General features: G+C 42.6%; 1 protein-coding gene across 19 annotated transcripts in view; it reads left to right on the top strand.

Moving 5' to 3' along the window:
* Positions 1 to 23,728, top strand: part of immp1l (inner mitochondrial membrane peptidase subunit 1) — a 177,561-nt gene that overhangs the window by 117,256 nt on the left and 36,577 nt on the right. For 15 of the 19 annotated variants that reach the window (XR_011596593.1, XR_011596598.1, XR_011596602.1 and 12 more), the window contains one exon: positions 2,065 to 2,323. The exons of the other annotated variants lie outside the window; for them this stretch is intronic. The gene's annotated coding sequence lies outside the window, so the exon portion shown is untranslated. The remainder of the gene's footprint in view (positions 1 to 2,064; positions 2,324 to 23,728) is intronic. 19 annotated transcript variants of the gene reach the window in all.

The raw sequence follows: 23,728 nt of genomic DNA, 5'->3' as shown, positions 1-23,728 counted from the left end.
ACTGCGAATTCTAACCACACTGTAAAAAGGTGCATTGTATATGTCTTATCCCACAAGTGTACTCATCAGTCAGCACAACAGTATTTGATAGGATGGCCTTCAATTAGTCAGCAGTTGAGAATCCATCATTTTCTACAAAAGCAAAATACTGTGGATGCTGGAATCTGAAATAAAAACAGAAAATGCTGGAAATCTCAGCGGGTCAGGCAGCATCTGTGGAGTGAAAGAGAGTTAATGTTTCGAGTCTGTGACCCTTCGTCAGAACTGCCGAAAGTTTGAAATTAATAGATTCTTAAGGAGCACTGAAAGGGGGAGGGGAGGAAAGAACAAAAGGGAAGGCCTGTGATAGGGTGAAAGACAGGAGAGATTTGAGAGACAAAAGGGATGATAGGCCAACTTGAGATGGTAATAGCAGAAGTTAGAAAAAGATGAGTCTACATCGGGTGTGAATGGCAGAATAATTACCAGCTGTCATTGGAGACAGAGAGAGAAAAAACATAAGATCGGGGGCGGTTAAAAAAAATCATTTTCTATCCTTGTCTCTTTAATAGAAGAAGATGTATGAAGTAGGGTGGGAGGAGCTTTGTGTGGAGCATAAACACTGACATAGATCAGTTGGACTGAATGGCCTGTTTTTGTACTGTAAATTCTTTGTAATTCTAAGTATACATGCACGATTATAGGAGGATGGAGAAAATGGAGACAAAAGCATAATTTATGTCTTTATCTTACCTGATAAACCACTGTGTCTAACAATAGAAGCTGATTCAGTTGTTGCCTAGAGCCTTGTCATTGTCTATGAGTGTAATTATGTAGTACATCTGAATGAGTGAGACACACAAAAAATGAACTATAGTTGTCTGTGTGGGTGGAAACTGCTGAAGTAGTGATAGCTTCCAGGAAGCAAGTGATGGAGCCTCATGTGTGTGTTTATGTGATTATGAGCTCAGTTATTTAATCAAAGTCATCTTGCATTTTGGTGATAGATTATTATGCTCCCATACCGGGATCCAGATTTAAATCTCAGACTCAACTTGCATTTTAAACTGAGCATCCTAAATTGGTCAGCTAGGTGGAGCTGCTCATGATGCTGAAGCAGTCCTTTTGAGAGAAATCCTGAAATGTTGGATTTGGGGATAGTTCTTCCAGCTCTCTTCAGTCAGTCGGTCGTTTGGACTAGGTTGTTGGAGATCTAGACTGACACTCCAGGACAGTGCTGAGGGAGTCCTGCACTGTCAGAGATGCCGTCTTTCAGATGAGACGTTAAACCGAGGCCCCATCTGCTCTTATGGACGTAAAAGATGCCTTGGCACTATTTTGAAGAAGAGCAGGGGAGTTATCCCTGGTGTCCTGACCAATATTTATCCCACAATCAGCACCACTAAAAAGAGATTATCTGGTCATTATCACATGGCTGTTTATGGGAGCTTGCTGTGCGCAAATTGGCTGCCGCGTTTCCTACGTTAAAACAGTGACTATACTTTAAGAAGTACTTCATTGGCTGTAAAATGCTTTCGGCTAGAAATTCGCCAGCCTGTCGATATTTGTTTTTTAACGTCATTTTTGTGAAAAAATAAGAATAAAAATTTCACAATTTTTTAATGGTAAATTTGGCCAAAAAATACTGTCAATAAAAATCGGCGTTCCTGGTGGATTTGTGTTAGAAACCGCCGTCCTTGCTAATATTACCGCAAGGCCGATAACGGCAAAAATACAGGGGAGAAAACGCAAAAAAAATTTCCAAAATTAAAAAAATCAGAAAACATTAACAATACAGGTTGAGCCTCCCGAATCCGGCAACCTCGGGACCGAGGCCGAGCCGATTTTTGTGTTTTTCTGGACTTCGGAACGTGTTTCTGATGTCTGAAATACGGAAACGCCCGAGCCCAGGTTCGGGTATTTCCAGATTTCGGAACACCAGAAGCGCATCCCGAGTCCGGAAATGCCTGGGCCTAGGTTGCGATATTTCCGGTTTTTGGACGTCATCTTGTAGTTCTTTTCGCAGGCCTTGTAGTCCTCACTTCTTCGCATGGTAAGCCTCTCTCTCTTGTTTTTGCTGTGCAGAGTTTGATTCTGGCCGGAGACTTGCGTGCAGGAGAGGACTGGCGCGCGGAAGCTTGGTTGGTTCTGGACAAAGGGACTTGTGTGCTGTGCAGAGTTTATTCTGGCCGAAGGGACTTGTGTGCTGTGCAGAGTTGATTCTGGCCGAAGGGACTTGTATGCTATGCAGAGTTGATTCTGGCTGAAGCGACTTGTGTGCTGTGCAGAGTTGCTGCGGACCTAGAAGCAGTGGTGCAGTGACTGAAGACCTGGCCTGGAACAGGTGGGATTGGCGTTTTTATTATTGCAATTTTTGTCACTGTTCACGAGTTGGATTTCATTTTTTGACTTTTCACTGGGCCCGGCTGGTGGCGGAAATGGTTTGACAGGGTGTCCGGATTCCGGAACATTTTGCAGATTCTGGATGACCCTGCCATGGATTGTCCCGGATTCCGGAACTCCGGATTTTGGATGCTCAAACTGTACCCTTAAGTAATCAATCGCTGAAAAAGAATTAAAAAAAAAACTTCAACTTACATTTTTTGTAGGTCTTCCTACTTACCGACGTTTCTGAGGCTGCAACGCTTGCTTTTCTCATGCGCTGTTTTTTCACCTGAGTACCGGTTTGCTCAAGGGCCAAATTTAGGCGGTCCTATTTTTTACGTATGGCGATCTGCTTTTTGGCTATATTTCAAAACCACCATTCTTGCCTATTGGGGAATTTTAACGGAAAAAAAAACATTTTTAACGTGAAAGTAATTGCGTTAAAACGTGCGTTAGGCTAGCTAATTTCTAGCCCACAGGAACGTCCGTCCGATGGTTGTGAAAGGCGCTGTAGAAATGTAAGTAAAATGTGGACATTTCTGGAGGCAAAACCTACATCGCTTCCCCACATGCTTCCAGTTAGAGAAATTAAATCATAGAATCATAGAAATTTACAGCACAGCAGGAGGTCATTCGGCTCATCGTGTCTGTGCCAGCCAACAAAAAGCTATCCATCCTAATCCCACTTTCCAGCTCTTGGTCTGTAGCCTTGTAAGTTACGGCACTTCAAGTGCATGTCCAAGTACTTTTTAAATGTGGTGAGGGTTTCTGCCTCTACCACCCTTTCAGGCAGTGAGTTCCAGACCCCTACCATCCTCTGGGTGACAGAAATTCCCTCAAGTCCCCTCTAAACCTCCTACCAATTACTTGAGATCTTTTCCCCCTGGTTATTGACCCCTCTGCTAATGGAAATAGGTCCTTCCTATCCTCACTAAAGTTATAATACAGATTTTCACTGTCTGCTCTTCACTTTACATAACATTGATTAGTTAATAGAAATCACACATTTGACATGCAACACAAAGTCGTCAGCAGCTGATGAGGGAGAGCAGTTGTAAAGGACGAATATTGTATTATTTGCCGAGATAATGGTGACTGCATTTCAGAAGTGCATTGGTTGAGACATCCTGAGGATGTGATAAGGTTCTTCATAAATGCAGGTTTGTTTGTTTGTATTAACAGGCTCGCAAAATATGGATAATAGATAAAAACTTCTCTGAGCTCCATTTTCTTCAAGCACTTTCTTCCCTGTGTAATTGTGGTGTGAAACACTTGGAAACATTTCAATGTGCTGTGTGATGTAAATATCAGTATTCTTCAGCTAAAGGCTGTGGGTCGTGACTTAACCTCGGTCCTACCAGTATCATACTGTGACTGTCATCCTCAACTCTGAGGGACTGCCTAAGAGAGCGACTGCGATGCCATGTTTGGAATGTGTACGAGGTGAGTTAACATTCCTCTTCAGAGTTTGCTTCCCTCGCTCACTGAGACCAAACGAATCCCAGGCAGATTTATGTTTGATCAGGGAATTCACAATGAACCTCACTCATAGTCTTTAGTCCTATCACAGGATACAGTGCATAATAACACTTCAATCATTCAGAATTAGAAATTAGTAGTGATAAGAGATGGAGAAAATGGGGTCATCATAATTATTTCCCCTTAACTGTAAAATAAAAAGCAATTAAGCCGTATTTATTGCATATTGTCAGTTTCTGTATCATTAATTAAAATTCCACTTGTCATATTAGCATGCTAAAAATGTTCCGGGTCCTTTCACAGCAATCAGCCAAGAATAGCAGAAGGCTACGCACCTCCATTACCCAACTCACTCATTTCTTTAGGCAAAAGTGAAATATTTTACAAGGTCGTTCCGGGTGCAGCGCTGATCCCTCCGTGCAAAACAGCTAGCCAAGTCCGAAAACAGAAATTGTCTTTTATAGATGTGAACCCAAATCCCAGAAATAAAAAGACATTGCACTAATTTGTTGTGTAAACCTATTACCTAACAAGTAACTGTGTCTAAAAACATACATATTTCTACAGCTGTGTGTCAGTGGATAATACACGGCAGACTATAATCTTACTAATGCCAGAGTGGTTGGCAGTAAATCCCTCACCACCACCCTCGCCAATCTTCAATGGCTCCCCGTCCCCCAGTGTATCAGCTTCAAAATTGGCCTCGTCTTCAAATCCCTTCGTGGCCTCACTCTACCGTACCTCAGCATCTTCCTCGTTCCCTGTTTCCCAGCAAGCTCCCAGGAGACATGGCTCATCCTATCTGATGCTTTCTCGCTTTGTATCTCGTCACTATTTGAATTATTTTTGGCTTCTGTCAAAGACGCAAGCAAGCTTTCACTGAATGAATAGACAAACAGAGTAGTCATGGGTACAGCAGAAAGGCTGAGTAATTTTCACATAGATCTAAGGATAAATTCAGTCGATCCTGCACTCAAAGGGATTATAGGGCTACAAGATTGTAGCCCCTTCATGCAAGGCTCCTCACTCGAAACAGGGGATCGGTGATTTTAGCCAACAGATGTTAAAGAAATAACATAAACTCCCCAACACCAGGTAGCATTAAATAACATGCCCTGCTTGGGCTGGGCATGGGGAAACTGGTTTTGGATCCCACCCTCCTTCACTTGAGTTTCTAATCTCAACCACGTGCTCATGTGAGGAGATCAGATGCATCCTCACAGATGGACAAAATTGATTGGAGGGCAACTGCCAGGACACTATTGCAGCTTCCCAATAGAATCATAGAAATTTACAGCACAGAGGGAGGCCATTTCTGCCCATCGTGACCGTGCCAGCCGACAAAGAGCTATCCAGCCTAATCTCACTTTCCAGCTCTTGGTCTGTAGCCCTGTAGGTTACGGCACTTCAAGTGCATATGCAAGTACTTTTCAAATGTGGTGAGGATTTCTGCCTCAACCACCCTTTCAGGCAATGAGTTCCAGATCCCCACCGCCTTTTGGGTGAAGAAATTTTCCCTCAAATCCCCTCTAAACCTACCAATTACTTTTAATCTATGCCTCCTGGTTGTTGACCCCACTGCTAAGGGAAATAGGTGCTTCCTATCCACTCTATCCAGGCTCCTCATAATGTTATACACCTCAATCAGGTCTCCCCTCAGCCTCCTTTGTTCCAAAGAAAATAAACCCAGCCTATCCAATCTTTCCTCATAGCTAAAATTCTCCAGTCCAGGCAACATCCTTGTAAATCTCCTCTGTACCCTCTCTAGTGCAATCACAATATCCAGCTGCATAGCAACTCCAGCAAAGGCAGGCTGCTGACTCGTGCCCTCAGCAACAGGAGATGTGCAACCTGATGAGAACTCTGAGAAGTTGAAAAGTAGAGGGATTTTATACCCACAAGAATAAAAAAAAAGCCTAAAAATAACAGGACCATGAAAGCATTAACAATATTTATAAATCATCAGCCTCAAATGTTTTACAACTATTTTGCACGAAATACGCATTTATCCTCTCACAGTCTGAGCTCACTTGAAGCTGTTTCATTTGTATGGTGGTGTGCTCCCTTACTTAACATAAAACCGTGGAAAACTGCCTTGCATGTGAACAAAGGGAGCTAAAAGTAGCTCCAAGTGGCAGCAGGTTTCAGGGCACCAATTACCCCATTCTGAGTTTCAATTCACAGGAAAATGGAATGCCACTCAGCAGCTATTGAACAAACATTTCTCAAGCACTTGTCAGGCTTGTGTTTGGACACTGCTTCCCTGTTTACCTACGGTTTAAATCTGCATTGAGCTTTTAGTTGCTTGGCTTGTGCCAGCGGATGAGAACTTGCAACATTTCCGTTTCAGGATTTAAAAAAAATATATGACAGTAGTCGCTGCGTGTTTATTTTAAATTCCATTTATTTGTGTAGCCAAATGTTAACCTTTTTTTATGTGAGGAATACTTGATAATTATATTATCAATACTAAAAGCTGTTTCGGAACATAATTTAGATTTTTTTTTTGTAGGTTTTTTTTCCGTCCATCAAAATATATTTGGACTATGGTTATAATTGCTAGACTTTACCTCTTTATTTTGGGGGGGGGAGAAACAGGAGACCTACTCATTTTACATCTTAATTTACAACAGACCTCAGGTAAAATCACAATATGCTGCTTTAAAATTTGGGTTTCATAAGGATGCAGTTTTATTAATGATAAAAATAACACCTAGTCACAATGCATCTGCATTAATGACCCTTTAGAGTTTCTTAAAGCAGTAACTTGCAACTTAAAATCATGTAAATTTTCAGGAATTTGTAAATGGAACTGTGGAGTATACCATTTTGTATGAAAGATCACAAAATACGCATTTATTCTGTTACAATCTGAGCTTGATTGATATGCTGTTGAACCTGTTTTGTTCACGATGGCTCAGTAAAAACTTACTGATCTCATTCTGCAAGTTGTGCTGATAGAGTTAGATGAGGAAAGACGGGAGGAGGTTCGAATGGTCTGTTTCTGTGCCGTATATCCTATGTAAATGCTGGTAACCTCCATTCTGGAAAATTGCACGCAGACTCTTGGTGGGGACTGACGCCCCCCCCTAATTTGGAAATGAAGAGATTTATTAATGCTGCTGGCTTCCAATACTCAATCAAGTGTCAAAGTAAACCTGCTGGATTCACTAAGGCCGGTGGAAGAGAAGATCAGTTTTTCCGGGGTTTTCCTGGCTGCAGCTAATCTGGCAATTTTACTCCGGCGTGTCCACTTGCACATCGCCATCTGGCAGCACCAGCACAGCACTATTCAAAACATAAACGCAGCAATCGCAGTGTCACCAACTTGGAGGAGCGACTGGAGACTCAAAAGAAATGACAGCGCTGAAAATCGAGCATAAAGCATGAATATTACTGGAAAACTGTAGTCCAAGACATATGAACACTTGCAGTAGAGCATTACCTAAAGGTATTTGCAAACAAAGCTGTACTGACATCGAGATGTTAATAAGGATGCAACAAAAGTAATAACAATTTGCACGTGTATAGGGCTGCAATGGCGGCGGTAAGCTCTCCCAGGTGGGCTGCCAGCTTCGAGCACCTCGCCGGGGTTTTCAGGGGGTTGCATAGCATTACCGTTTGGAAGAGGTGAGCCGGTGTGCAATGTTCCTGGTTGCAACACCGGCTCGATTTTTGCCTCCTGCCCAATTCGTAGCACTCCGTAGCGCATCGTGCAGGGAACGCCTGTAAAAACGGGCGATCTGACCTGTAGCGGCTACAGTGAAGTAAGTAATGGCGACCTCAGGTAAGTGTGATGTTTTTTATTTTTATTTTTTTTTGCGATTTATGTTGTGGTGGCGTTATTTATTGGGAATGTTTTAGGTGTTTTTTTTTTCCTTCGCAGGCCTCTTAGAGCACTCCGAGGTCGGCTCTGCAGCTTGGGATTTTCCCATGCTCAGCCGATCTAGCGCCCTGAGAGAGGTGTACAACGCCTCCCTTAGTGCTCCGCCCCACACTCGGCCCAGCTGCCAAATTTTGCTGACTAAGGCGCAAACTGTTCCTGGGCACAGACTTTACTGCCCTGCCGCCATTACCGCCCCGAAATGAACAAAGCCAAAAATCCAGGCCAGAGTGCCTTTATTTTGTTCCAAAGCACTTCAAGGAGGATGTGAGGGGGTGGGTGGTGGGAAACGCAGAAAGGACACCGGACAGGAGTTGAGAGAAGATTTAGAGGAGGCGACTGAAGAGTTGGTTAAAGAGGTGGGTGAGGTCTAGCAAAGCAGATGGTTTTTGGAAAAGAATTCCAGAATTTGAGGGCGTGCTGGCTGAAGTCCCTGGCCTGACTCAGTGCTGGGACAGAGGGTGGATGTACGGCAGACCAGAGTCAAAGGAGTCAGTGGTGGGAACTGTAATAGTATATGTAGCGTGGTTATGCAAATTACAGTATACATACCATGATGGCACAGAGAAGGAATCACCCAATCTCAATCCCCACACCCGAGTCACAAGTTGTGAACCTTGTAGGTCCTTTATGCTGTTGGCTCACCCTCTCCTGCCCCATTGGAAGATGCTTTCCAATGCCCACTACCCATATTCTAAGATGGAAAATGCCTCCTTCAAGTGCTTTGGAACAAAATAAAGGCACTATATAGGGCTGGATTTTCGGCTTTGTTCATTTCGGGGTGATAAAGTTTGTGTCTGGGAACAATTTGTGCCTTAGTCAGCAAAATTAGGCAGCTGGGCCCTGAGTGTGGGGCAGAGCACTAAGGGAGAGGTTGCACACCTCTCTTAGGGCGCTAGGCCGGCTGAGTGTGGGAAAATCCTGAGCTAAAGAGCCGGCCCTCAGAGCGCTCGAAGAGAAGCCTGGGAAGAAAAAAAACACCAAAAACATTCCCAATAAATAACTCACCACCACCAGCACAACATAAATCTCAAAAATACTAAAATTGGATAACTCTTTCAAAGAGCAAGCACAGGCACAATGGGCCAAATGGCGTCCATCTGTGCTGCATGATTCTATCACCCCTGTGCTGATACTTGAAAATCTTCCCCCAACTCCAGGTCTGACTAACAACAAAATACTCATTTTTCGATTTGACTGTGCAGTTGTCAATTGCTGGACAAGTTCCTTAAGAAAACTCGAGCAACTAAATGTTGGCTTTTACTGTTATTTTTCACGAATGTTCGTCAACCCGTTTTGGAGGGGTTTTAATCGTCAGAGCTGCCCTAACCATGGACCAATAATCAACACTTTCTCCTGACATTGCACCTTTTTTTTTGACTCTGGTCTTTTTTCTTAAAACTGGATAGCGATTGGAAAATCTATCTCAATAATCCATCTCTGCTGGCTGAAATAAAATTGGGCAGTGTCTATCCAGTGGTAGTGGGTGTGAGACAATGTCACAAAACTGCCAATAATTCTTCCCTGATTTGCTCTAAATCAGCAGTATCATTCACTGAGGTCGTGAAGGTGCCAGGCATGAGAAATAGAAATGTCAAGCCAGTACAGTACGGGGTGTTTTTGTGAGATTAAGAAAACCTGTCAAGTCTCACTCGTTAGAAGTGACACTCAATTGTTTTGGTTTAAAATGTAACCAGATCTGATATATGCCACTCTTAAAAAATAAACAGAGCTCCGTTTGTTTAAATGGGTTTGCAATGCGTCGCAAATGTTTCCTCTGTGCTGACAGATCTGGTTGTGGCCAAAGCACATTGTTAGGGCAGAGTCGGGAAGCTTTACTATACATTGAACTTGTGCTGTAAATGACATTGTGTGAGAAAAAGCTGAACTATGGCCTAGTGCTTAGTGCCGTGGCTCAGTTGGTAGCACTCTCATAGAATCATAGAATGGTTACAGCACAGGAGGAGGCCATTCGGCCCGTCGAGCTCGTGCCGGCTTTCTACAAGAGCACTTCAACTAGTCCCACTCCCCCACCCTTTCCCCATAGCCCTGCAAATCTTTTTCTTTCAGGTACTTATCCAATTCCCTTTTGAAAGCCACGATTGAGTCTGCCTCCACCTCCCTTTCAGGCAGTGCATTCCAGATCCTAACCACTTGCTGAGCAGAAAAAGGTTTTTCCTCATGTCGTCTTTGGTTCTTCTGTCAATTACCTTAAATCTATGTCCTCTGGTTCTAGACCCTTCCGCCAGTGGGCACAGTTTCTCTCTATCTACTCTGTCTAGACTCCTCATGATTTTGAACACCTCTATCAGATCTCCTCAACCTTCTCTGCTCTGAGTCAGAAGGTCGAGGGTTCAAGTGCCACTCCAGAAACTTGAGCACAAAGATCTGGACTGACACTCCAGTGCAGTACTGAGGAAGCATTGTAGTGTCGGATGAGACGTTAAACCGAAGCCCCGACTGCTCTCGGGTGGACCTAAAAGATCCCACAGCCATTATTTCAAAGAAGAGCAGGGGAGTTATCCCCGGCGTCTTGGCCAATATTTATCCCTCAATCAACATAACAAAAAAAAACAGCTTATCTGATCATTATCACATTGTTGTTTGTGGGAGCTTGCTATGTGCAAATTGGTTGTCGCGTTTCGTACATTACAACCGTGACTACACTTCAAAAAGTACTTAGTTGGCTGTAAAGCGCTTTGGGACGTCCGGTGGTCATGAAAGGCGCTATATAAATACAAGTTTTTTTTGCCTGCTTTATCTGTCCTTTACATAGAATTTACAGCACAGAAACAGGCCATTCGGCCCAACTGGTTTATGCTGGTGTTTATGCTCCACATGAGCCTCCTCCCAACCCTCTTCATACTACATCTTTTTCTAATTAAAGAAATCAGTATAAAAATTGATGGATTCTCAACCGTTCTGATCAAATATTGCTGCGGTGTCTGATTGAAGGCCATCATACACTTGTGGGGATATGATACCTTTTTACAGCGTAGTTAGAACTTACAGTGCACACATCAAAATGAGTCCACAACAGTGAGGTGAAATTCCTCACCACTTGTAGGACATAATATAATCTGTGATTAAGAAGGCAGCTTCTACTGCATAAAAAGACATGGTACTATTATTACTAGTAATTTCTAACTATAGTATCACAAGCAAAAAGGAAATAAAGGCTTATTCTTTAGGTACGTGTTAAATCTCCAGAGACTTTACACACATAAGAACATAAGAAGTAGGAGCAGGAGCAGGCCATAGGGCCCCTCGAGCCTGCTCCGCCATCCAATACGATCATGGCTATCTGATCATGGACTCAGGTCCATTTCCTTGCCCACTCTCTGTAACCCCTTATTTCCTTATCGTTTAAGAAACTGTCTATTTCTGTCTTAAATTAATTCAATATCCCAGCTTTCACAGCTCTCTGAGGCAGCGAATTCCACAGATCCACAACCCTCTGAGAAAATAAATTTCTCTTCATCTCAGTTTTAAATGGGCGGCCCCTTATTCTAAGATCATACCCTCTAGTTCTAGTCTCCCCTATCAGTGGAAACATCCTCTCTGCATCCACCTTGTCAAGCCCCCTCATAATTTTATACATTTCGATAAGATCACCTCTCATTCTTCTGACTTCCTATGAGTAGAGGCCCAACCTACTCAACCTTTCCTCATAAGTCAACCCCCTCATCTCCGGAATCAACCTAGTGAACCTTCTCTGAACTGCCTCCAAAGCAAGTATATCCTTTCGTAAATATAGAAACCAAAACTGCACGCAGTATTCCAGGTGTGGCCTCACCAATACCCTGTACAACTGTAGCAAGACTTCCCTGCTTTTATATTCCATCCCCTTTGCAATAAAGGCCAAGATTCCATTGGCCTTCCTGATCACTTGCTGTACCTGCATACTAACCTTTTGTGTTTCATGCACAAATACCCACAGGTCCCGCTGTACTGCAGCACTTTGCAATCTTTCTCCATTTAAATAATAACTTGCTCTTTGATTTTTCTGCCAAAGTGCACACTGCAGAATAATCCCTGTGGATTGTCTGGTACAAACCCAACCAATATCAGCTTTTTATCTCATAATATTCCTGTAAAGCGTCTTGGGACGTTTCACTACGTTAAAGGCGCTATAAAAATACAAGTTGTTGTTGCTTCTCGTTTGGAAAAAACAGAGGTGTCAAAGTGAAACCAAGTCTTCTGTTGTGTCGTACAATCGAATCAGAAGTTACATGACAGACCGCAGCAGAGGTAGCATGGGTGTTGCTAAAATTGCCCTCCGTATCCCTAAGTCAGGCAGAATTCCCCTTCTGGTCTTGTTGAAAGGTTTGTGCATTTGGTTGTTGGGTGACGACAAAATTGAGTTTTGTCAGTCAGTGTATCCTCACTTGCAAAATATTGTAATCCTACTTGTCCATTATTCCCTCATTTGTGAGTGTTCTAGTAAAGGGAGCGTTCCATATGAGAATGGGATATCATTACCCGAACTACTGTTTTTCACATGATCATAACAAAAATAAAACCTATCTTTTCTCTTTTCAGATGCTGTGCATTCCCAGCACTTCCTATTTTAATTTCAGATTTCCAGCATTTGCAGTTTTTCTTTCCTTATACTGGTAATGTTATGCCAGAATTACAGGACTTATTCATGTCCTTACTTCTGCTCAGACAGAAGTCATCCTTAATGGGCCTTTGTCATGCTGGTAAAATAATTACCACTTCACCAGATTTATAAACAGGAGTGAGCCGTGATGTAACAGGTGGTGATTCGATCGTCACAACATGAAAAGCTCCTAATACTTTTATACATCAATTATTGAAATCCATGAGCAGAAAGGGGGAGAATATTAAGAAAAGTAGTTGGGAGTACAACCTATTACTGTTGTGAATAAATGTTGCACTGAGGGAGGAAACCAATAACTATTTTCTTGGAAGTAGTTACAATGTTTTTTATTCATTCACGGGATGTCAGCGTCGCTGTCAAGGCCAGCATTTATTGCCCATCTCCAACTACCCTTGAGAAGGTGGTGGTGAGCCGCCTTATATAACTGAATGCAGTTTCAGATGGCAGTTAAGAGTCAATTCTATGGGTCTGGACTCGCGTATAGACCAGACTGGGTAAAGACGGCAGATTTCCTTCCCTAAAGGATATTAGTGAACCAGATGGATTTACATAGGATTTATGGCATAGAAACAGACCAATCGGCCCAACCAGTCTATGCCAGTGTTTTTGCTCCACTCGAGTCGCCTTCCATCTTTCCTCATCTAAATCAACAGCATAACCCACTATTCCCTTCTCCCTCATATGCTTGTGTAGCCTCTCCTTAAACACATCTATACTATTCGCTTCAACCACTCCCTGTGGTAGCGAGTTCCACATTCTCACCACTCTTTGGGTAAAGAATTTTCTTCTGAATTCTCTATTGGATTTTTTGGTGACTGTCTTATATTGATGGCCTCTAGTTATGCTCTTCTCCACAAGTGGAAACATTCTCCCTCTATCCACTCTATCAAAACCTTTCATAATTTTAAAGACCTCCTAATAGGTCACCCCTCGGCCTTTTTTCAGGACAAAAGAGATCCATCCTGTTCATCCTTTCCTGATATGTATACCCTCGCATTTCTGGTATCATCCTTGTAAATCTTCTCTTTTTACGACAATCTAGTTTTATGGGCACCATTACTGATAGGCACCATTACTGATACTAGCTTTTTAATTCCAGATTTATATAATAGAGTTTAAATTCTTCAGCTGCTGTGGTGGGATTTGAACTCATGTCACTTGGCCAGGTCTCTTGATTACTAGTCCAATAACATAACACAATGCCACTGTGCCCCTAAGGTTGTGAGTTACTGACTGTCCAAGACAGTGCAGTTAGTTCCATGTATAACAAGGCAACCTATTATTTTGAATTAATATCAAATTCACCAACCACACCAAAGTTTTTCAATTGACAAATTAGCTCTTTTGTAAGCATGGGCGTTACTTCGATTGGACGGTTCGTAGTTGGCCTTCCTGATGCCTTCCATCAATCCCGCTCTGGTGTTGACATTATCCGCAGAGCATCTCAAACTGCTTTTAACAGAGAGAGCCATCAAACACCTGTGTGTCACTCTGTGCGTTGCCCTATTGGGAATAGCTGCAAAGAGAAATGCACTTTCAATGTCCCTCAGAGCAGAAACCCTCTGGCAGGTTGAAAAACATTCCCTCACCAGCATGTGAAATTTTTGGATTTTTGGTGCTGTGTTATATATTTGTTACCTTCGAAATATTACTTCCAGTTGAATTCACTGGTCTGAATGAAGAAGCAAAATGGTGGCTGCAATTATTTGAGTAATTTCATTGATTAACCTTTTCCCTCTGATGATTCTTCAGTCTCCCTTCATTAGTGGTTTTCATACCCACTTGCCCCCTGCTCATGGTTAGGTTTCCTATCTGTTCTGCAACACATAGATAATCAGCATTGTTCAATTAGCTGTATTTTATTTCAATGAATCTGACATTTGAGCCAATTGATTAAGTGTGACATACACTTTGGATGTGTCACACTTCAAAGTGTGACAGACATATGCAAGATGTACGATTCCCCATTAAATAGTTAAACTGGATCCTTACACCCAGCAACACCCCAAGGAGGGAGAGTCCCACTGTGGACCAAGTCTCGCAAAATCATAAACACTTTTTTTGATATAAATAAATAAATCTACATCAGTCAACCATGCCAACTGCATGTGGCACTGCCCCTATCTTATAATAGTTAGAAATATAACACGAGTATCAGATGATATGCAAAAGCAGCTGAAAATTTGAATTCAGTTTTTTTTTAAATCATCAAATTAAAAAGCTGGTTTCTGTAAAAGTGACCTTAAAGTTGTCGGATTGTTGTAAAAATCTAACTGGTTCACTGATGTCCTTTTAGAGAAGAAAACCGTCCGTCCTTACCCTGTCTGGCCGATGTGTGACTCCAGTACCACATCTATGTGGTTGACTCTTAACTGCTCGCTAAAGTATCCTAATAAGCCAATCAGTTGTACAGGGCAACCAGGGATGGGCAATAAATTCCGGCCTTGCCAGCGACGCCCATGTCACGAGACTGAATTTTAAAAATAGTTGCAGAATTTGGGTTTCTTCTTTGAGCCAATCAAAAATTGAGTTGCCAGCGTGTGACATGATAGAACAATAAATGCATGCCATGGTACACTTTACAATAATAAAGTGGGTAGATAAATTTTGTTTTATTGCTCAAGTGTAGGTTCCTTATCCATTTAAATGGAGAAATTGCTGTAAGAGTAGGTCTGAAGTTTTTCTAGTCCCACTTCTGTGTAACACAGGAACTGATTTATTACTATGCATGAAAGTATACGTTCTCTAGCAAAGATTTCATGTACATGCACTAGCAGTTAACCCTTCGTGATCAGTGCTGATTAGATTTGCCATAGAGGAATCATAGTTAGTGTGATTAAACAGAATGTTCCTACTCTCATTACCATACAGTAGATTATTACCTATAAAGATAGTATTAGTAATGTTGACCATGAAACTACCAGATTATCGTAAAAACCCATCTGGTTCACTAATGTCCTTCAGGCGAGGAAATCTGCCGTCCTTACCTGGTCCGGCATATACTGCCTAAGAAGAAGAATATGTGACTCCAGACCCACAGCAATATGGTTGACACTTCTCTGAAATGGCCCAGCAAGCCACTGAGTTGTTCAAGGGCAATTAGGGATGGGTAATAAATGCTGGTCTTGCTGGCGACACCCACATCCCTGAAACGAATACAAAAAAAACCCAGCAGATCGCTGTCCTAAGGAACTCAATGGGTGAGTGTAGCACCCACTTATCACCTAATGAAAACTTGGGCTAAAGATGGGCTAATGATTTAATTTCTCAAGTACTTAGTGTATATTACTGCCAATCAATACGTGCACTGTTAATGGAGTTTGCTTAATAGGAATGATTGGCTAAAAGAAACATTTTGCGTGCAACAGTGTTCCCATTAAGAGGCTGCATACTGTAGTTATCTCTAAGCCTGAGGCTACTGTCTAATGCTGACGGTGGTGCTACCCTTTGGACCTAATTCATCGCTCAATTTTTTTCCAGTATTTAACCTCTGATTTGTAGCAATGATAATGCACATCGCATATAGGTAATTAGAGGTCCTTGTCATTTGTAGGTCTAGATCATTAAGTTTGCAGAACATGAAAAGAGACTTTAGCTGGTTCTTGATGTCCATTATTAGAATATAATGTGTTGTTCCAGCATTCGTGTATAGAGAACTGTGGGCTTAATTAGAGCTGTGACAAGCCCACTCTGATAAAGTGATGAGATTATTCATAATTGATGTCACAATCAATTACCATTTGGTTCTTCACAGGCCTACTGGCAGGTCTAGCCTTGGTGCAGGCCCCAGGACGCTGATCATTGAATGGCCGCCCTGTTCCTGCTGAGCCTATGACAGCAGGCCAGATCTTTCATGAAAATTCTAATGACCCCTTTTGAAGTCTAATAAATTAATGACCTTGTCATCTTGCTCTAACCCTTGAAGCTTCATCTTGGAAACATTTTTTTTTATCATTAACTAGCTTTTTTCAGAACAGAGGACAGAGCGAGCAGACGTGACATATTCTGATTGTCAGAGCCTATGCTGTACGACTGTAGGCTGTTAATTGTTAATAAACAGGGACAGGAATTTGATACGGGAGGGTTAAAATAACTGCGAATGCACTCAAAGGCCCTTTTAATATTGGCCTTGTTCTAATTGGACCCTGGGAGACCAGCATCCATGAGCTGACTCCCAGCGTTGACTGAATCCAGCTGTCTTATCCTTGTGGCAGATTCGTACACCCACAAAATACTGGGCCGACAAGTCTGCTGCCAGGAAAATGGAGCCAGATCTAGCCGTGTAAACACTGGGTGGGTCAGCTCGTGAACGTTGGTCTGGCATAACCCAAATTACAACAAGCATCTTGGGTACATGACGAGAAGATGTTTCCACTTGTGGGAGAGACCAAAACTATGGGTCACAGAGCGAAGATAATCATAAGAACTTAAGAAATAGGAGCAGGAGTCGGCCTCGTAACTTTCTCCACTATAAATTCCTATGTCCACATTTGCAATGACAACTGCCTATGTAAACTTGTCACATGTAATGACACCTTTCCACCAGTGAAGGTGCTGCAGTGCCACCAGTGGTGGGAGGATATCATCACAACATGACCGTTTACATTGGCTGTTTCCATTATAAATATGGACATAGGAATTTATAACAAATATGTAAAAGTAAGGACATAATGTATGACTTTAAAACAGGGACTGAATTACATTGCACGCAAGTGTCACGCTTTCCCCATCACACTCTGCTGATAATAACCCTTATTAGGAAAATAAGAACATAAGAAATAGGAGCAGGAGTAGGCCATTTAGCCCCCTGAGCCTGCTCTGCCATTCAAAAAGATCATGGCTGATCCGATCTTGGCCTCAACTCCACTTTCTTGCCCATTCCCATAACTCTTGACTCCCTTATCGTTCAAGAATCTATCTCTATCTTAAATATATTCAATGACTAATAAATCCAATAAGAAATTCAGGAGAAACTTCTTTACCCAGATAGTGGGTTGAATGTGGAGCTCACTACCACAGGGAGTGGTTGAGGCGAATAGTATAGATGCATTTATGGCGAAGCTAGATAAAACACAAGAGGGAGAAAGGAAAGGAGGATTCATTGATGGGGTTATTTGAGGTAGGGTGGGTGAAATATAAATGCCAGCATGGACCTGTTGGGCCGAATAGCCTGTTTCTATGCTGAAAATTCTACATAATTAATTTAACAGGACTGTAATGTTGATTCAAACATGCAGTGTTAGACAGTATTCTAAAATAATTCAAACTGCTTGGAGTTTCAAATGGGACAAGTGCCCATGCCTTTTACCACTGAAAGAGTCCAATAGTGCTAATGTAGAACTCTGGCATGCAGTTCAGAATTGCATCCCTGCTGTTCTTGTTTAGTCACAGTTTACAGCATTAAGTAACATCACTATCATGTGCTGCAACACTGGGCAATAATGCAAATGCTGATACCCAGTCCCTTACATGCACTGTGTGAATTACTACTGCAGACTCCCTGACCCTCTTCTCAAGTAAATTAATTTGTCTCCGGTTTATTAATGAGAAATATTCTAATTATTTTGTTTCTGTTCAGACTGCAAAAGCTGTAACGTGTGGTGTGCTTTGCACCTAACACATCAGAAGACTGCTAGTGCATATTAACTGTAAAATGAGAGTCAGCCATCCCACTTCCACAGGTGTAAATTATCAATAAAATCTGCTCTGCCGATATCTCAACATGCTTTTATGTCAGCACTACCAACAGTGACAACATTCGTGAAACACCGTGGTTCATTTTGAAATATTGTTACAGTTTTCCGAGAGAGGTAATAATGTACCATTTTTTTTAAAAGGACTAATTTTCATATATGTTCAGTTTGAGAGTATGTTTGTTTCTTGTTCATTTCCGATACTGTCAAAGTACAAGCACAGTTTGCAGATGTGGTTGTGTCAAATAATCTGCTCCCTTTTAACTGTTTTGTTGCTATACAATTAGCGTGGCAGGGAGAGGACTTGCTGCACAAGACGGTACCTTCCCTGCGCGAATTGGAGGAAGGCGCAAATAGCTGAAGAGGACAATAAAGATCATCAAAAAGGGAATCTTAGGAGTACATTTCTAACCCAAAAGATGTAGGCTAATTGGACATCCACATCCATCAGGACATCGAGTCTCTATATTGTTTAAAAAGAGTATGGGGTACATTTGCCTCTTCAGCACCAGAACAAAACTTAGTGGGTGGAATCTCTCATTGCAAAATCCATCACAAACTGCGCACGATTTTCCGTCCATTAAGATCAACTTGAGCCCGATTTGGCAATATAGACCCCCGACCTGCCAAACTCTTAAGTCTCAGCGTCTCAGTGCTAAAAAGGAAAAGCTATCCCCCAAACGTTTTGCAGACAGTAGTAAGGATTGTCAAGTTTGGTTGGAGGTTCGGTCACTTGACATTCAGTCACATGATGTTCAGTCACATGACAATTGCTGTAGTCTGTAAATGTTCTTGCGGTTACTTAACAGCTTGATATCTCGACTTTGCTGAGGGTGCCAGTGACAGCTATAGTTTTATAAAACTGACTTGGATATGAAGGTGCTGGAGCCAGCCTCCTCCTCGTACCTCAGTCCACCACCAGGTATGGGTCACCCTGCTTCTTTGCCAACAAAGCAGGCGTGCACAGTGAATTTCCTCGTGGCTGGTCCCGCCCCATTGCCACAACATCACGGGAAGTGCGTGACCAGCGGCCAGCCACGAGGGATATTCCAGCAGGGAAATCACTCAATTTGGCGCTGGGACAGCCCCTCCACTTCGACGGAGACAAGTAGAATGGCGCAGGATGGGAAGTGACAGATTGGGGCGGGGACCATTCCCTGCACCCCTGATTAAGTCACTGCACTGGTGACCTCTGTTACTCAGAAACAAGTATATCAAAGGTTCAATCTGCTGTAAAACTAGTCCCCTGTTTATACATTGACACCAGTATGAAATTCGTAGCTGGAGAGGTGAGTTTTCATGTGGGTTTTATAGTGCCACTGCCAAGTTTACTGTGCAGGGCATTCTGCAGTCAGTTTGAGCTGAGCTTGGCATTGCAAACAGGGTGTAGGATGACCTTGTATCCTGCTGCATACCTGGCAACCTAAGGAATGCAACAAAACCCCAATTTTAATTGCTCCACCATTGGTGGCTGTGCCTTCAGCTTCAAAGGGACTGACATAGCCCCCACAAACTGACAACTCAAGTTCACCCATCGCTGACCTACATTGGCTCCTGGTCCAGCAACACCTCAGTTTTCAAATTCTCACCCTTGTTTTCAAATTCCTCCATCTACTCGCTGCTCCTCATCTCTGTAAACTCCTCTGGCCCCACAACCCTCCGTGATCTCTGCGCTCCTCCAATTCTGGCCTCTTGCGCAACCCCAATTTTAATTGCTCCACCATCGGTGGCTGTGCCTTCAGCTGCCTGGGCCTTAAGCTCTGGAATTCCTCCCTAAATCTCTGCCTGTCTATTATCTCCTCCTTTAAAATGCTCCTTTGAACCTATCTCTTAGTCGCCTGCCCTGAGGAAAGGGAACCGTTTACAATGTCAGCTAGCATGGTGGCCAGGAAGGGAAGGGAAATAGGGTCATCAGCACTTTCATCGAAATAGAATTGAAAGAGCATGGGGTAGGTCTCATGGACTAGGTGAGCTCGGAGAGGGCATATGGGGAGAAAGGAGAGAAACTAGAAAACGACGCTGAGTTCGGGGCTAGGGCAGGGGAGAATTTTGTGGGAAGCCTGGCTCGGTGGGCAAGGTAGAAGGGACAGCAGAAAGGATGGTCTCAGTTTTAACGATAAAGGAGTCTATGAGCTCCTCGCACTTGTTGGAGGTGAGGGTGGAGGGGGCAGAGGTGAGAGGTTTAAGGAGATGGTTGGCAGTGGAGAAAAGAAGCCGGGGATTATCTTTGCATTCCAGGATGATCCTGGAGTAGTGAGTTTCAAATCAAAAATATTTACACTTAAAAAAAAATTGCAGCAATATAAATAGCAAAAGCGGTTGTAAGAATTTCAATACAACTTAACAGTATTTTAATGGGAATCTAACTGCCAAACATCTTGTTAATTAGTGAACTGAAAGCTGTTGCAACACAAATCTAAAATAATCGCGCCACATTCTACATTCAGAAGATGAAATTGGCCCACTATTGCCTCTCTCTCTCTCTCTCTCTCTCTCTCAGGCCAGTGACAACCCAGAGGCAAAGGAGGGAATTACTTGGATTGAGGGAGGACTGATTTAGCTATTTTCAATAAATTGTTTTTACATAACTGCAGGAGGGGTAAGACTACGTCAGTGTCCCTGTAACAAAAGCTCAGAACCGAGCTTTGATGAAAGTCCACATCAAGACATAACCTTTAACCTACATTTCAAATATTTTCAGTTCTTGAAACCTTAAAAAAAATGAAGCCAGAGATTATTGTTAGCCGTGGCTCAGTGGGTAGCACCCTCGCCTCTGAGTCTGAAGGTTGTGGGTTCAAGTCCCACTCCAAAGACTTGAGCACACAAATTTAGGTTGACACTCCAGTGCAGTGCTGAGGGAGTGCTGCACTGTCGGAGGTGCCATCTTTCGGATGAGACATTAAACCGAGGCCCCGTCTGCCCCCTCAAGTGGATGTAAAAGATCTATTTTGAAGAAGAGCTGGGAGAATTATCCCCAGTGTCCTGGGCCAATATTTATCCTTCAATCAACATAACAAAAAAAACCCAGATTATTTCCAGCAAGTTGGCTGCCGCGTTTCCTACAACAGTGACTACATGCCAAAAGTATTTAATTGGCTGTAAAGCGCTTTGAGATGTCTGGTGGTTGTGAAAGGCGCTATATAAATGCAAGTCTTTTTTTAGTTGTTGGTGATTATAGCAGCTGGACTCTTACTGTATTCGTATGATACTTTATCTGCTATTTAACTGGAGCTATGAACCCATTGAAAATAATGCCTATGTTAAATGGATAGTCAAGAACATTATCTTAGAAAATGTAAAATGTTACCCAATCACACCCTTCCTGCCTTTATACTATAGGTTCCTGTTGCGACTCTACTTGCATGATTTTTTTTTGTCTGATCATTTTCTCCCTCCCTCCCGAGTTCTTGCTTTGACACAAACGATTCCACAACCAATAAGACCTCAGGTGACCTGTCGCCACACTTTGAACCAGCGAGTAAGCAAAAATGCTGTGAGTTGCCTTTCGCTGGGTATCTCTCCCAGACATCCCAGGTGAAAATAGGACTGTCTGTAACTGAGAACTCAGTTCAAATAGCCTAGGCAGCAGCTTGTCAAAGCACTAACACACTGCATCACCCAAGGCTTTGTTTTTATTACTGTTACAATCGCCCCCACCACCAGTCCTTAACTGTTCACTTAGGCTGTACCCACCATTAAAATTTTCCCTTTGTATTAAAACACTGTTCAACCAGTTTGCTGGATTTTATTAATCAGAATTCGTGTATGTTTAAGGTGTAAACCATTTTTTGAGTATTCTGCAAACAACGAATGTTTGTCATGTTTAATATTATTGATAATTTTTAAATCAGTTTGCACTTTGATCTATCATATCTGCCACATGTGATATTTATAGACTGTATTTTACAATATGGTACTTTCAGATGGATGGGCCTGAAATTGCGGTCGGAGGCTTCCCACGGGTGAGTGCCTCCGACCCGGAAGTAAAATCAGTTCTTACCTGATGATCCCGGACCTAAGGAGGCGTGTGCTCCTGGGCCTGTGGGTGTACGCCTGCGTAAAGGCCCACGTATCTCAGGGACACTTATGGGGATTCCATGTATGTACGGAATCCCCATAAGCAGAATAAGAATCCCTTAAAAAAAAAACTTTCACACAACCTAAATTTTAAAAATCATCACATGTTAGAAATTAATTAAAATACAATTTAATTCAACATTTAAAATCAAAATTTTTTTTTTAAATATAAATGTAAAAATTTTTTAAGGGGCCAAAAATACCAAACTAATTTTTGAATGTTTAAATGATTTACATACCGTACACTGGTAAAAGAAGGCCTTACGCCTGTTATTACCAGGTGTAAGAGTGTGATATGCATTCGCTGGGCAGTCAACCCTGCGCCAGTGAATATCCATTTCCTTCGGATTTGTACGATTTGTCAAGCTGAAACTTGACAGATCACAAGTCCCGGGTTTTCACGCTTGCACATCACATGCGGAAACCCTTACAACCACAGCCAACTTGTTCCCAGGAGGTGGGATGCCCATTTAAATATTAAAATTTGGCTGGCATGTTTCCAATGCTCGCCCGGCCCCCGATCGGTCTCGACCCCCTCCTTAACTCCTCCACCCCATGATCCGGACCTGATACCCCCTCCGACCTCCCGACCCTCATGCGATCCCTCCCTGCCTCTTCTCAGCGGCCTAGTGCCATAGGCCTACCCACCCACAGCCAGTCTCTCAATTTGGCTGACAACGAGAGGGATACAGAGGTTTCCAATGCAAATCAGGCCTTGCTGTTAAATTTGGCAGGGCCCGACCGCTTTCGAAATGCCCCCGCTCCCAACCCGCTTTCCGATTAAAATTCAAGCCATTAGTTTTTAACTCATCATCATAGGCAGTCCCTCGAGTCGAGGATGACTTGCTTCCACGCCAAAAAGTTCACAGGTGTTTCAATGAAGGACATAATATTCCAGGTTCCGAACTAAATCTTGAAGGGTGTAAGATGCCTGTGCGTAGATTTTTTTAACGTGTGGTGGCCGTTGCACACCAGCCACCATATGGGCTTGTTGAATCCTTTTGTCTTTATGAGCTGCATATGGCGTGTATCATGGAGTATCATGGTGCCAGGTATAAAGTTTAATTCAATGTTCCCATTCATTTGGTTATTTCTCAAATTGCCGATACTAACAGATGTTCATGTTCTAGATTTAGGATTTAACCTTCCTTGAGGTAACACCTCAGTCCAAGCCTTCAGGCTCATTAAATTGAACCAGGGGAAACCTGTGTGCAAAAAAAAATAAAAGCCATCCGGGCTCACGGGCCAACCTTGTTTTAATGCATTTTCTTCCAAATATGTCTATTTATATAAAAATGACACCCTCCATGTGTAAAATTAGCATATCGATGTGTGTTATGGCTGCAGATTGAGGTAACTAATTTGTCAGTGACTTAATTCACTGCAAACGATTTGCAAAGATACTAACATAAGTGCAAGGGAAAGGAATTCCTTTCCCACCCCTCTCCCCGGCCTGTCGTTGGTCCACACAGATGTTGTTGCATCTGTCAGCGTGAGTTACAGAACTGTATTGTAAACAAGGGAGTTCAGATGACCTGAACTTAAGATGGGAGGGAAGGTTTGACGACATAATGTGAATTCTATCCAAAGTATCAAGAGTGACAATTT

Source organism: Pristiophorus japonicus, chromosome 14, assembly GCF_044704955.1.
Source record: "Pristiophorus japonicus isolate sPriJap1 chromosome 14, sPriJap1.hap1, whole genome shotgun sequence".
NCBI lineage: Eukaryota > Metazoa > Chordata > Chondrichthyes > Pristiophoridae > Pristiophorus > Pristiophorus japonicus.
The sequence above is the reverse complement of the archived record's forward strand: the minus strand, read 5'-3'. Positions and strand labels throughout refer to the sequence as shown.